At 32.7% G+C, this 12147-nt stretch overlaps 1 non-coding gene across 1 annotated transcript; it reads left to right on the forward strand.

Annotated features, from left to right (window-relative positions):
- Window positions 1-11031: 11031 nt before the first annotated feature.
- On the forward strand, window positions 11032-11102 carry Smp_tRNA_00071_Pseudo_TTG.1.1. Its single transcript has one exon. It is a non-coding gene (tRNA).
- Window positions 11103-12147: the final 1045 nt, after the last annotated feature.

A 12147-nucleotide genomic window follows, 5' to 3' on the forward strand; every position in this document is an offset into this window, starting at 1 on the left:
TATTCTTTTCGATAAATTCTCTTCAGGTTCTACAATTATATATCCAAATTAATAATCTGAAAAGTAATGGCCAGGTTAAAGGCAAGGTACATCGTTTAAAGCATGTAAATTTAGGATTGTCAAATCAAATAGAATAAAACTGTTAATGTTGATATGACTCAATATAGAATGTTAACTTGGATCTGTATATATGTAAAGTGGAAATTTAAGATCTGTGATCAGAATAAATATGGGTCAGATAGGGTGAGAGAGATATGATGGTGCAATTACAATTCGATCAAGTGGAAGACTAAATTGTGTGAAAAATTAGTAAGACATAATAAAGAGGGATCAATATGAAGTGAATGAATCATGTATAGGGGAGATTAATAATGATGTTTAACCAATAATAATAATGATAATAATAATAACACAAAGATTTGTGAGTAAAGATAAGAGAGACAATTACATTTGACTACGAACGGTCATAAGTACATACTCAAATTAGGTCATCCAATAGCTAGGATTACTATTGATTAATCGGCCTTGTGGTTGGCCAAGAGAGGAGCAGGGGTTGGAGATATTTCTTCTGTACGCTTAGCTCCGCTTTCTTCATCCGGTTGTATACTGCCTTAGCCGTTTGAAGGACTTTAAGCCTAACAAGCTTAGGAAAAAAATTACTGACCCTATAAATAATTGAAAAGGACTGGTTTATACTGACACTATGACCAGTTTGTACTAAATGGGCCAATATCGAGCTGTTTACTTTCTTCACCAAATCTTTGTTCACCCACTCTGGGAGGTGTTCACGAGCACGAATTATTAATTTGTACATATAATTGTAGAACCTGAAGAGAATTTATCGAAAAGAATATTCTTCGTTCAAATATTAGTCATTTGTCATAACTAACGAAATCATTGGGCTGAACAATTCATTCCTTATTTTATATGAAAATCATATCCTTATAAATTTCAGTGTTTTGCCAGTGAAAACTGATATTGGGATAACAAGAAATCTATGAAAATCATCTTCATTACAATGCTTATAAATGAAGGCTATATCGAGGCAATACGCACAGTGTGTACATATGCCAATTAGAGACCGACCAGTTGCAGTCCTAACACATTGATGGGAAGATTCAAACCAACAATACTAAATGAATTCATCCTCATTATTATTGACGGAAATCTCATATTCGATTCTCATGAAGAGCTTTTAGTATATCTCAACCAAGTTTAACTATTAGGCACAAGATTATGTTATTAAATATTTGTTGGAAACTCTTATCGGGACAAAAGAATTAGAAAATTGCTAATTTAACGTATATATTTCTATATGTATTGTTTTACGAATAATTACCTTTGCGTTTTAGATTATTTTCCACTGAAATCCTTCACGACTGCATTTTTAACTGAACTGTATCTCTTTCTATGCATTGTTCTTGCTCATTTATTTACCAAATTAATACTATGCATTCAATATAGTTACCAAATTTTTTGACTAATCTCTAACCTATCAAAATCAGTCAAAGACACTTAAGAATAACTTCGGAAGTTGTACACACAACAGAATAATTTTTCAAATGCTTAGCTTCTGTCTAAATATGGTGAATCAAACTAATTCACCGTTATTCACTGTTAAACCCCTTTAGAGGATCTCTTGTATTCACAGTGTCTTATTCAAAATCACTACCAACGAAGTAAAATAAAAAAACAAAGAAGCTAATCAACTGTTCATCTGTAAAAATGCAAATTAGTTAATAATTTGTATATTTGTAAATCCAATGATGAAAATTAGATAAAATGTTCAGTATGAGATAACTTGCTCTGTATTATTTGATCGAATTGCACTACTGTTTTCATATTTGAGAGGTATACAACAAGAATCTAAATATTACAAGCTGATAAATCAATGAAAACAAAGGAACCAACAGACAGTTGTCTTCTCCTTTATTCTGAAATATTCAGCAGTGTGCACTAAGTACTTTCAAGCCTGACTGTCAGCATGAAGCGTTTTTGTCCTCTAAGTCGGAATTGTGTGGTCCACATTCCTACACTCAATTATTCTATGTAGAAATTCTACTATAATATGTCCAGTTTTAGAAAAATCCCTTAGTAAGTAAATTTTACTTAACGTATCAAACACTAAACACCTTGCAGGCTAACTGTTTAAGACTGTTCACCTGGCATATATTTAAACTCAACGATTTGGAACTAGCAAACACTTTACAATTCAAAATGTTTGGACTGATTATTTATTCAAACTGTAGATTCCAAACGTTCTATTATAAACATAAAATTAAACTAACTTCACTGGATAATTCAAAATCATTTCGTACTATATAGTTAGTAAATAATATTACTAAGACAAACAGGAAATACAAAATCGAAATCACGAAAAGTAAACGGTTGATTCACTCAAAATCATATGACTGTGTCATGTGAACTTTTAAAAAGAGCAACATAATTTCAGATATTTTAATTGTGCTATTTTCTATATTAACTATCTCAAACTATATTGCAATTTGCCCTGGGTAGAAATGTGTTCTTTGGGTGTTGTTCATCCTACTTGTAATTAAAACTGATTTATTCTGCATGATTTTATAAACAGGAACCCTACATATACAGTCGAATTATAGGAAAAATTGTGATAAATAATGAACTTTTTATATAGTTAAGATCATGAGTCAATTGATGCTAGACCATCATGAGAAACCTGGAAGCACTGGACGGCCGTTTCGTCCTATTGTGGGACTCCTCAGCAGTGCGCATCCACGATCCCGCCTCGCGAGATTCGAACCCAGGACCTACCAGTCTTGCGCCAGAGGTGTTTCCCGGAGTTCTAGTGAGAATTCGTGGCCAGTGGAGTTGATCCATGTCAGGTAGAGACAGGTAGTGGAAGTTGGAAGCTGGTCGCTCAATTTCGTGGATTGGTTGAGGTTAGACATTAACACCACTGGATGCCGGCTCAGTGGTCTATCGGTTAAGTGCTCTGGTGCGAGACTGGTAGGTCCTGCGTTCGAATCTCGCAAGGCGAGATCGTGAATGCGCACTGCTGGGGAGCCCCACAATAAAACGAAACGGCCATCCAATGCTTCCATGTTTTCCATGGTGGTCTAGCTTCAACTGACTCATGATGTTAACTATATAAAATTACTAAAATCTCCACAAAACCCCCTTGTGATAATAAACTTTTTATTGTCACTTACTGACATTGTGAAAGAATCTACAGTGTAGACTAACAATGAGTAGATTCAAATTCAACCACAGATTTTTTCCTGACTCATCAATCCTCTGTCATTGATATAGTCTCACATTTTTGGATTAAGTCATAAAGTCAGATTGTCCAGTTCCAAATAAATTAATGAATCTTCACTAATGGCTTAACGTGTATGCTTACATATAATTATCGAATCTCCAACAGAGACCAGTAAAAATACCAAACTTTTCGTGCTTACTAACAATTATCAGCAATCAATATTTATTCATAGTTAAGCGATTCCTTACAGTAATTATATGTGTGACCCAAAAAACTTTTTAGCTGTGACTAACCTTTAGCGAGACTAGATTATAGCATCAATTGATTGATGAATAATGATAAATAATATGTTCAATTTCTAAATACTGACTGAAGTTTCTGTTCTACTGACTGAATAGTTTTTTACTGTTGTTTAGTAATACAATTGTCAAATAATGTACTGTCACTCATGAGTTTTATTTGTCCGGTTTCTGTTCATGTTGTTTTACCCTTACAATCTTCTTTTAAAGAGTATTGAAAGAGCAGACAGTTCAAGTTATATAGAATCAACTCCTAAGCTGTTCGTATCCATGATGAAAAATTAGTTGATATCCACTGATCAATGTATTCAATAGTTATATGAGTTTCCAGGCATTAAAAATGTTTGAGCAGCAGTTCATTGAACTGACACAAATATATACACAGTTGTTCACAAAATATAGAGTGAAAAGGCCATTTTGTAGGAAAAGTACTAATTTCCAAAGGGTTTTTCCTAGATTATACAGATGTCACAGGTGACTATCAGATGTATACGAACTCAAAATTACATTCCAACAATGTTACACAAATATATAATATTATTCCATTTGGACAACTCTATGTCAATTATTTTTGACCATGATAAATATTTTGTTATGGAAACATTACTTATCATTTAGATATGATGATTTTTGTTTTATTAATAAAATAAATTCTTCGGAATAATCAGTAGACACTTAAACTAGATTTCTAAACACCAACTACTTCGTCTCTATATTCAACAGTGTATCCATTGTCATTGCTATTTTTATCATGATCTATCCCAATGAATGTTTTTTCAGAGATTCTAAGGAATAATATAATGTATATCAGGGGATCGGAGGCAAACGGCAGAAGGCTCTGGACCTACATTTCGTGTTAACTGGTACTCGTCAATGAACCAGGGCTTTTCATGAGGTTTGAACAGATGTTACACTGCGTCACAGTCCGATAAGTTACTTCTAAGCTTTTTGAGTCTTACGTGCCATTCTAAAAAAAACATATTTTGATTGATCACTGAGTAATGTACTATATGACGTTTGTTAAGTTCTTGATGCTGATTGAATCCTTTTGATCATGTTTCAAGTTTTCATATACTATTTATAAACAATTCTTCACTATATTTTTATATTATTCACTGAATAATTTTAACTTTAAAAACTTTTTTTATTACAAAATGACATCGCCTGGAAAACTGATGAGAAGCAGGAACTTAAAAATATGTACGTACTGTTGAACTTCTAATCCATTCTAGTCTGGAACAATTCAGGTTTACGGACCCTCGCTTGTTACCAGGACTAAGACCAATATGTTCGGTTCTCCTGACGAATACAATATTTTCCAGCGACTGTTTTGAAATCGATTAATAAACGTTTCAACTTCAGTTAAGTGGTAATAGAACGTGAACATCACAACTTGTCAATAATTTAAAATGAATCAATCATATAGTAATGATTGCAAGAGATAAAGGAGCTGGGTTTAATTCTGTGTTTTCATAAATGCATGTTTAAAATTGGTCTAAAATTACAGCTTAGGGCTTAGTATTTTTTTAATAACCTCTTACCTGATTACATTTTATGATAAATATTTACCTTTAAATAATTCGCTGGTCCTTATTGTTCAGAAACTGACCGTGGCGAATGCTATTTCAAAAATGTTCTTCATAACGATTACCAAAACACTAGAACAAATTCATCTGAACAAGCGTTTCTTAAGTGTTTACATCCAGCTATTATGTCCAGGAAACTATTACAAGAAATATATGGGGAAAAATACAAAGTTAATTATAAACTTGGATAAGAAAGTTAATCACAATAATGAATATAGCGCTTCACAAACTAAACGATCAATTAAATTAACTGATAAAAATGCTCCAATAAACTCAATTAGACTGACCAATAAATAACTTGGAAGCCGCTGCAGAACAAAATTTGTGATTACTAGCCAGTAATTATTTCTATGAGGCTTCCTACGAAGGCCCGCAATACTGCCTAGGATAATAGATTAGAATAAAACTGGAGGCAGTCAAGATACACAATATCCCATGAAGTCACTGACTGTTTAAACTATGCGGTTCGGTGTAGACTATCTGGCTGAGTCCCACGTGATAACCAAGCTCAGTGTTTAGAAATGCTTTGTGATATAAATCTAAATAGGTCTTAGGAGTACGGATACACCTACTTTTAGTCTTATAGATCTTGAGTCCCCATATTCCGCCTTTTAAACCGTGTTATGATTTCTTATGTCATTGCCTGGAAGGGTTTCAATTATCCGTTTATTCACATTATGGAATGGAACTTGACGAGTTTTTGTTAGAAAATATGCGTCCTGTGCTAATCTTTTGAATATAATCGCTATGATATAAATAGGACTAAATGCGTCCTACCAGCCACAATCCTTTTTTGCATAACTTGGTTCATAATGGCCATCTGGGATTAGTAGCTCAATAGGCAATACATTGAACATTTCAAATGAAAGGTACTGGGTTTGAGCCCCAGTATAAACATCCAAAGTGAAATGCATGTACACCCAACTGACTAGCCCCCAGTAGGCCGAAACGCGCTTCCTGGATTCAATTGCTAGACATAATCGTTCTATTATACGCTTTCTTTAATACTTAGTCTTTCTCATTATCATTCGACTTCTTTGCTATTTATCTTGTCAAGTTTATCTAACTGTATGAATATGGTATAGCAACTTGTGATGAAGCACATTTATACTAGGTCTTACATTGATTACAACTGACTATTTAGGCACAAAACGAATACACCGGAAAGGAAAATAATTTATTTGCAAATTTCAACCATTCCAAATAGATACGTTTGTTAATAGTGGTACGATTAGGAATATAATAACTGAGACCTATCGAGTACAGTAATACTACATGAACCGATGAATCATCAAACTCATGAGAAAATATATGCGAACCATAAGAAACTTAAGTCCAAAGATACGAGTAAATAATTATAGATCATTTAGTGATTTCTCTCCAAATTAAGTTAGTGTAGGTCATTGTGAAAGTAAGTATATCATTTTACTGATGATGTTAGAATAAGAATAAAGTTAATGGAATTTATGCATTTTCAAATACGAAACTATTACAATGAGATGAATTAGAAAGAAGATGATTCATAAACCTTAAGTAGCATAATAAGATAATAATCAGGAGTATTGTATAATGATGAAAATTAGAACCCTGGTAATGAATACACTCACATCCAACATTTCGGCTAATAAATATTTAGCTGTAAAGTGTATGTAGCTTAGTCCTCTGTCATACTCGAGAGGTTTGTGTTTATTTTTTGACAGATCTGTTTTGATCGAATAGATCATATCGAATGATGAGTTTAGGGTTGAATATTTGTCATAATCTGTGGAGGGTGGCCCCTCCCCATTCTCGGTCGTACCAGGGCATTTGGGGGCATGTCATTCACTAAATACGACTCTTGTATTCACTTATATTTGGTTAGCTCTATTCATTACTGAATGCATTTTAGACATTCTTTACATTGAATATGTAATTTCTCCAAAACTGTTTTTTTTCTGCCTGAAAAATTCTAGATATATACACTTGTAATAAAACATTTGCTAATTCGTTGTTACGCACACGAAGTATGAAAGTGACAAACTTAGAAAATAGACAAAATTCAACGGATGAAAATAAACTTTTTCTTATCATAAAAACATTTTAGACGGAGATTCTCATTTTCATTATTTGAATCTATTGAATTCAACCGGAAATATAGCTATTAATCTTGCATTCTTTTTTTATACCCTGTCAACTTATGTGTATATACTTCAAACACTATAAGTCATTTCCAAAAGAATAAATCTCGATTTACTTGTCAGAAAAACACTACCCATTCTTTTTTTACAGATTTCAGGATCCGTTTAAATATTTATGTTTTCGTGTAAACTACTTAATGTCACAAGATGTTGTACACAGCTACTTATCATTATAATTTCGTCATTTAACATCCAGCTTCTTTTCATGGCAAAACTCTACAAGTGCAATCGGTTTATAAAATCAGTCACGATAGTCAAATATTTGAGTATTGTGATACAGCAATTATTAAAATCTTAAGAACAGTCAGGTTAATATTACCTAGACGATACAAATACTGATTGATAGTGTCCATTATAGTAGAAGAAGAGAATTTAAAGTTAAAAATATCCAAGATAACTTTCTAAGGTTTCTAAAATTTGCCATTCGATTATAGACGTCTGAAAACCATCATATAAACAACTTTATATATGGTAAGTTTGTAATGAACGAGAACTGAGGTGGGGCGAACCAATCTATTGTTTTTATGTTAAATTGGACAGTGGCTTAGTAAAATATGAAAATCACACATTATATAAAATGTTTGCTCATCTCCCTTCAGTTGTCCTGGACATACTTCTTGATTCTTCTAATTCGGCTGTTATTTCAAGTGTTTTGTTCCCCTTCCTCTTCTCTTTATTTCAGTCTTCTATTGGCAGGCATTCCACTCCCGATTGCTGGCTAGCAAGCATAAGAAGCAAACACGGCAGATCTATGATGTATAGTCATACTGAAGCGAATATCAAATAATCTACAAACCGGTCATAGATATCAACACTACTAAATAATAATCGTTTTGAGCGAAAAAAAATAGTTGATGTCTTTTTATAAAGGTGCTTTGTTACGTATCTTAACCAGTTATATAAATATAGAAAACACTAAGGTGGAATAAATCAGTCTAATGTAATACCTTGTAAGTTCATAGTATGAATCCTACCAATTCAAACCCATACTTTCTAAACGTACACTAAGTAATTTAGTCATTTTTTATGAAACATCTGTTTAGTATATATAAATTACGATAAATCTCATTTTCGTAAAACCGTCTTGAAATCTTTAGCTTCATTGCCTTAATGAGCTAATATATTAGTGAATTCAGTCATTTATTCTGTGGCAGAAAATCTGTTCTCTTTTTTAAGGGATACTTATCAATCAAGAGTCCAGCTCTTACCAGATATTGGTTTAGTCTACCTAGATATAACCAACAGTAATTAATTATGAATATGAGTAAATTCAAGTCGATGAATAAATACTTGGATAAATAAGAAGTTACACATCTTATACATTACTTGTTGTGAAGTAACGTGAATGAAAGTCGTGGAATATACTAATTTATATGCAATAATCTCTTAAATGTTAAGGATGATATAAGGACTGGAGATAAACATGATAAGTATTTTTTTTACTTAGACGTTAATATTACCATCATCATTAATATATTCTTACGTTAATTTTTCTACCAATAAAAGTTGGGAATGTGGACCCCGAGACGCTGATTTAACAGTCTAAATGCATTATCTCTCTATGACACCTGGATGTTTTCGGTTCAACATCTGACATAGTCATAAGTGGACAATGATAACAATTCCCATACTAAGACGGAACAGTTATACAGTTCTGTCTAATGATTAAAGGTAACCCTGCCGATATCAGGCTATATCAAATGTGAATATTCAACTTTGCTTTCTTACTTCCCTGTATTCATTTTTAGTATAAAACTGGTTTTTTTTAAAAAATGATATGTTACACGCATATGAACAATTACTGCAAATAAATCATGAATCATTGGTTATTGTTATTGTATTTCTTTTCTATTATTTCCCAAATACGAAAGCAAATGAATAGATTTTTCAAAACCTATTCACTGAACAACAACTGATAATAAAAAAAATATGTATCAAATATACCGCCTGTATACAATAGAATGTTGTTTGTTTTGTTTTTTGTTGAAGGCGTTTACACAATTATCACAAATCTAACCAATTTAATCTCAACCACTCATTTGTTCACTCCCTCCCCCACCCAACCACTTATGTTCCATAAACATTAATAATTTTGTACAGAGAAATGTTTGTTCAACAGCAGAAAATAATAATTCCTTGTTTGGTTGCTTGTTTATACATTCGTTTGTTTATTTATTTATTTATTTCGCTGTCAATTAATGATTTCATGAAACTTTATGCAAATTTTCATTTCCTTATTTGTCGATTTGTTTGTTTACTTTTTTTCCCCTTCCATTTCAAGTTAAGAATGTAGAGAGAAAAAAATATAATGTAACACGCATGAAATATTCATAAATATTTATCTATTCTACTCATTCTCTTTTAGATATTGTTGTTTCATTTCGGTTTTTTTTGCTGCTCACTTTCTTCTACATTGTCCACCAGAATTCAAAATAATCCGGAAGAAGAAACCATCAAAACATTAAGAAAATGATTAGTCAACCAACTTACTAACAAGCTAGCTAATTTTGTTCACTTAGGTCAAAATTAAGAGTATAACAACTAAATAATTGATTTGAGAATACTTATAGTCACCCATTCAAAGTGATTAAGGAGATGACAATTTAACGGCACTAGTCAGTTGTTACATCTTAATCTGGTACTCTTCAACAGTTCATAACTACGATACTTAGTTTTTTATAATAAACAGGATACCTTTGGTCCACTAGGAAAAGTCATATTTTTGTTTGCGATAGAGTACTATAATTATTCAGTGCTGTTGTTAGGCAAGTGCACCAACTCTAAATGGATAAACTCCATCAGTCACAAACTCTATTTAGGACGACAGGAAATCATCCAGCATCCACTCACTTGTGAACAAATGATTACCAACAAGGTAAATGTTTTCAGAGATTAGATCAACTTAAAAATATTTTGTTCCAAATATAAATATAAACTACAAAGCAAAGACGATATTCTCTCTCATTCTTAGCAACATATCTGTCGCAGAACCATGTTGTATCGTGGATCGACTGGTCTAATCTGACTAGCGATTGCAGGGGATATTGAGCACGTCGCTTCCACTCATGATCTGGTGCGGATGCATGACAAAGCGCCTTCAGCTAGGTGAGTCCACTAAAAATGATGAAGTCAGCATGCAATGTCGAAGACTTACGAAGCTATTTATTTTGGGGATTCATTTACCGCTACACAACCATATTCCTTCAAATTCACCGCATGGTTTACGAGTTCGTCTTTTGCACATATCTGAAGCCATCGTAATCCATGTTCACAACACGAACCTTTTTATCCAAAAGAAGTTTGTACAACCACTCCCGCTACCTTGGCCATCAGTATAGGGATGAGTTTGTAGCAGAACTTTGGTAAACTATATTCGTATTTCTTCCACTTTTTTCACGTTACTTATTTTAGACATTCGTCTCTTGATTCTTACATAACTACTATATTACTGACCATTCATCAAAATATTTTAATAGTTCCTTCTTTCTTTTTGTATGTCATACAACGTAGAAACTGTTTGATTTTCAAATAATTACTTTGATTATTATTAATCCACTTTCCTCCAATTATTTAATGTTAGTTTATAATCGATATGTCATTACACAATTATTACGTAACGTATCTACTCGAAGAGTGTTTATATATATATATATATAAGTGTACAGCCATGATATGAAAAGCTACTAAGTGAATTTAAACTTCACCCCATCGCACAAGCGAGTGGCTATCAGGACCCAGTGGCCGAGTGGACAACGCGATGGCGTTTGAAGCGAGGGTACTGGGTTCGAGTCCCAGAGTGAACATCAACTCTAAGATGCAGGTATATCCAGCTGACGAGTCCCAAATAGGACGAAACGCGCGTCCTGGATTCCACTGCTAGCCACTATCCATCTCTGCTTACCATAATTGAAAAGAAATTTCTTCGCTCGATTCGTTCCGTCTTGACTACAAAACAATCTAGGTAAATAATGAAGGGTTCACTGTTGGCCACGAGAGCTGAATTTCGTAAGCAACATATTGTATATGGTAGCGTTTGGGGAGTCATATATATTCTTAAACTATAATTTCCTATCAGTTGATACTCCCTGAAAGGCCATTTTCACGATTTTAGTCCATTAATGATATCTTTAAGATCAAAAATTTTAATGCGAATTGGAAAACATGAAAATAATTATTCAGTAACCAGATTTTACAACTAATTTTGCATTAATTAAGTATTTTGACAACCGTCCTCATTCACCAATTTTTAAAATGCATAAGATGTCTTATGAATTATGCCAAATTCTATCGATCATTTGACCTGATTCGATTAGTGTGGCCCAGCAATAATTACTGGTGAATTCGAATTATTGACACAGAAAGCCACCAATGAATGGATGTCAAAAAAACAGAACGACTTATCATCTTTTAAATAAGGATTATGTATTCCCAACTAAATCACACTCGTTATGAAAATTGTCCATTCAAATATATAGAGCTATAAAAGAAAGCAAATTAGCGGGAATAATTCTTCTCAAGAAATTTTTTATCAATATGATGGGAAATCAAAACAATTTAATCTCTTTCAGGTCACAATTGTTTTTTTCTTTTAAAATTTGTTTTTTACTCACTAATATAATGCAGTTTGTTTTTTTGCTGAATAAGTAGTAAATTAAATTACTGTTACTTCTTGTTCATTAACGTGATTATACACTTAATCTGGCCATAGAAAACCCGAAATAAACAAAACACTTCAGACTATACACATATTATCAACATTCTAGGAATATATACAGGGCAGGGCTAATACATTAATGCTTTTATATGTAATTCCAACATACAATAGTAATTCGACAGTTTGAAAGAAG

The sequence above is a fragment of the Schistosoma mansoni genome, chromosome W (assembly GCF_000237925.1).
Source record: "Schistosoma mansoni strain Puerto Rico chromosome W, complete genome".
NCBI classification, from domain to species: Eukaryota; Metazoa; Platyhelminthes; class Trematoda; order Strigeidida; family Schistosomatidae; genus Schistosoma; species Schistosoma mansoni.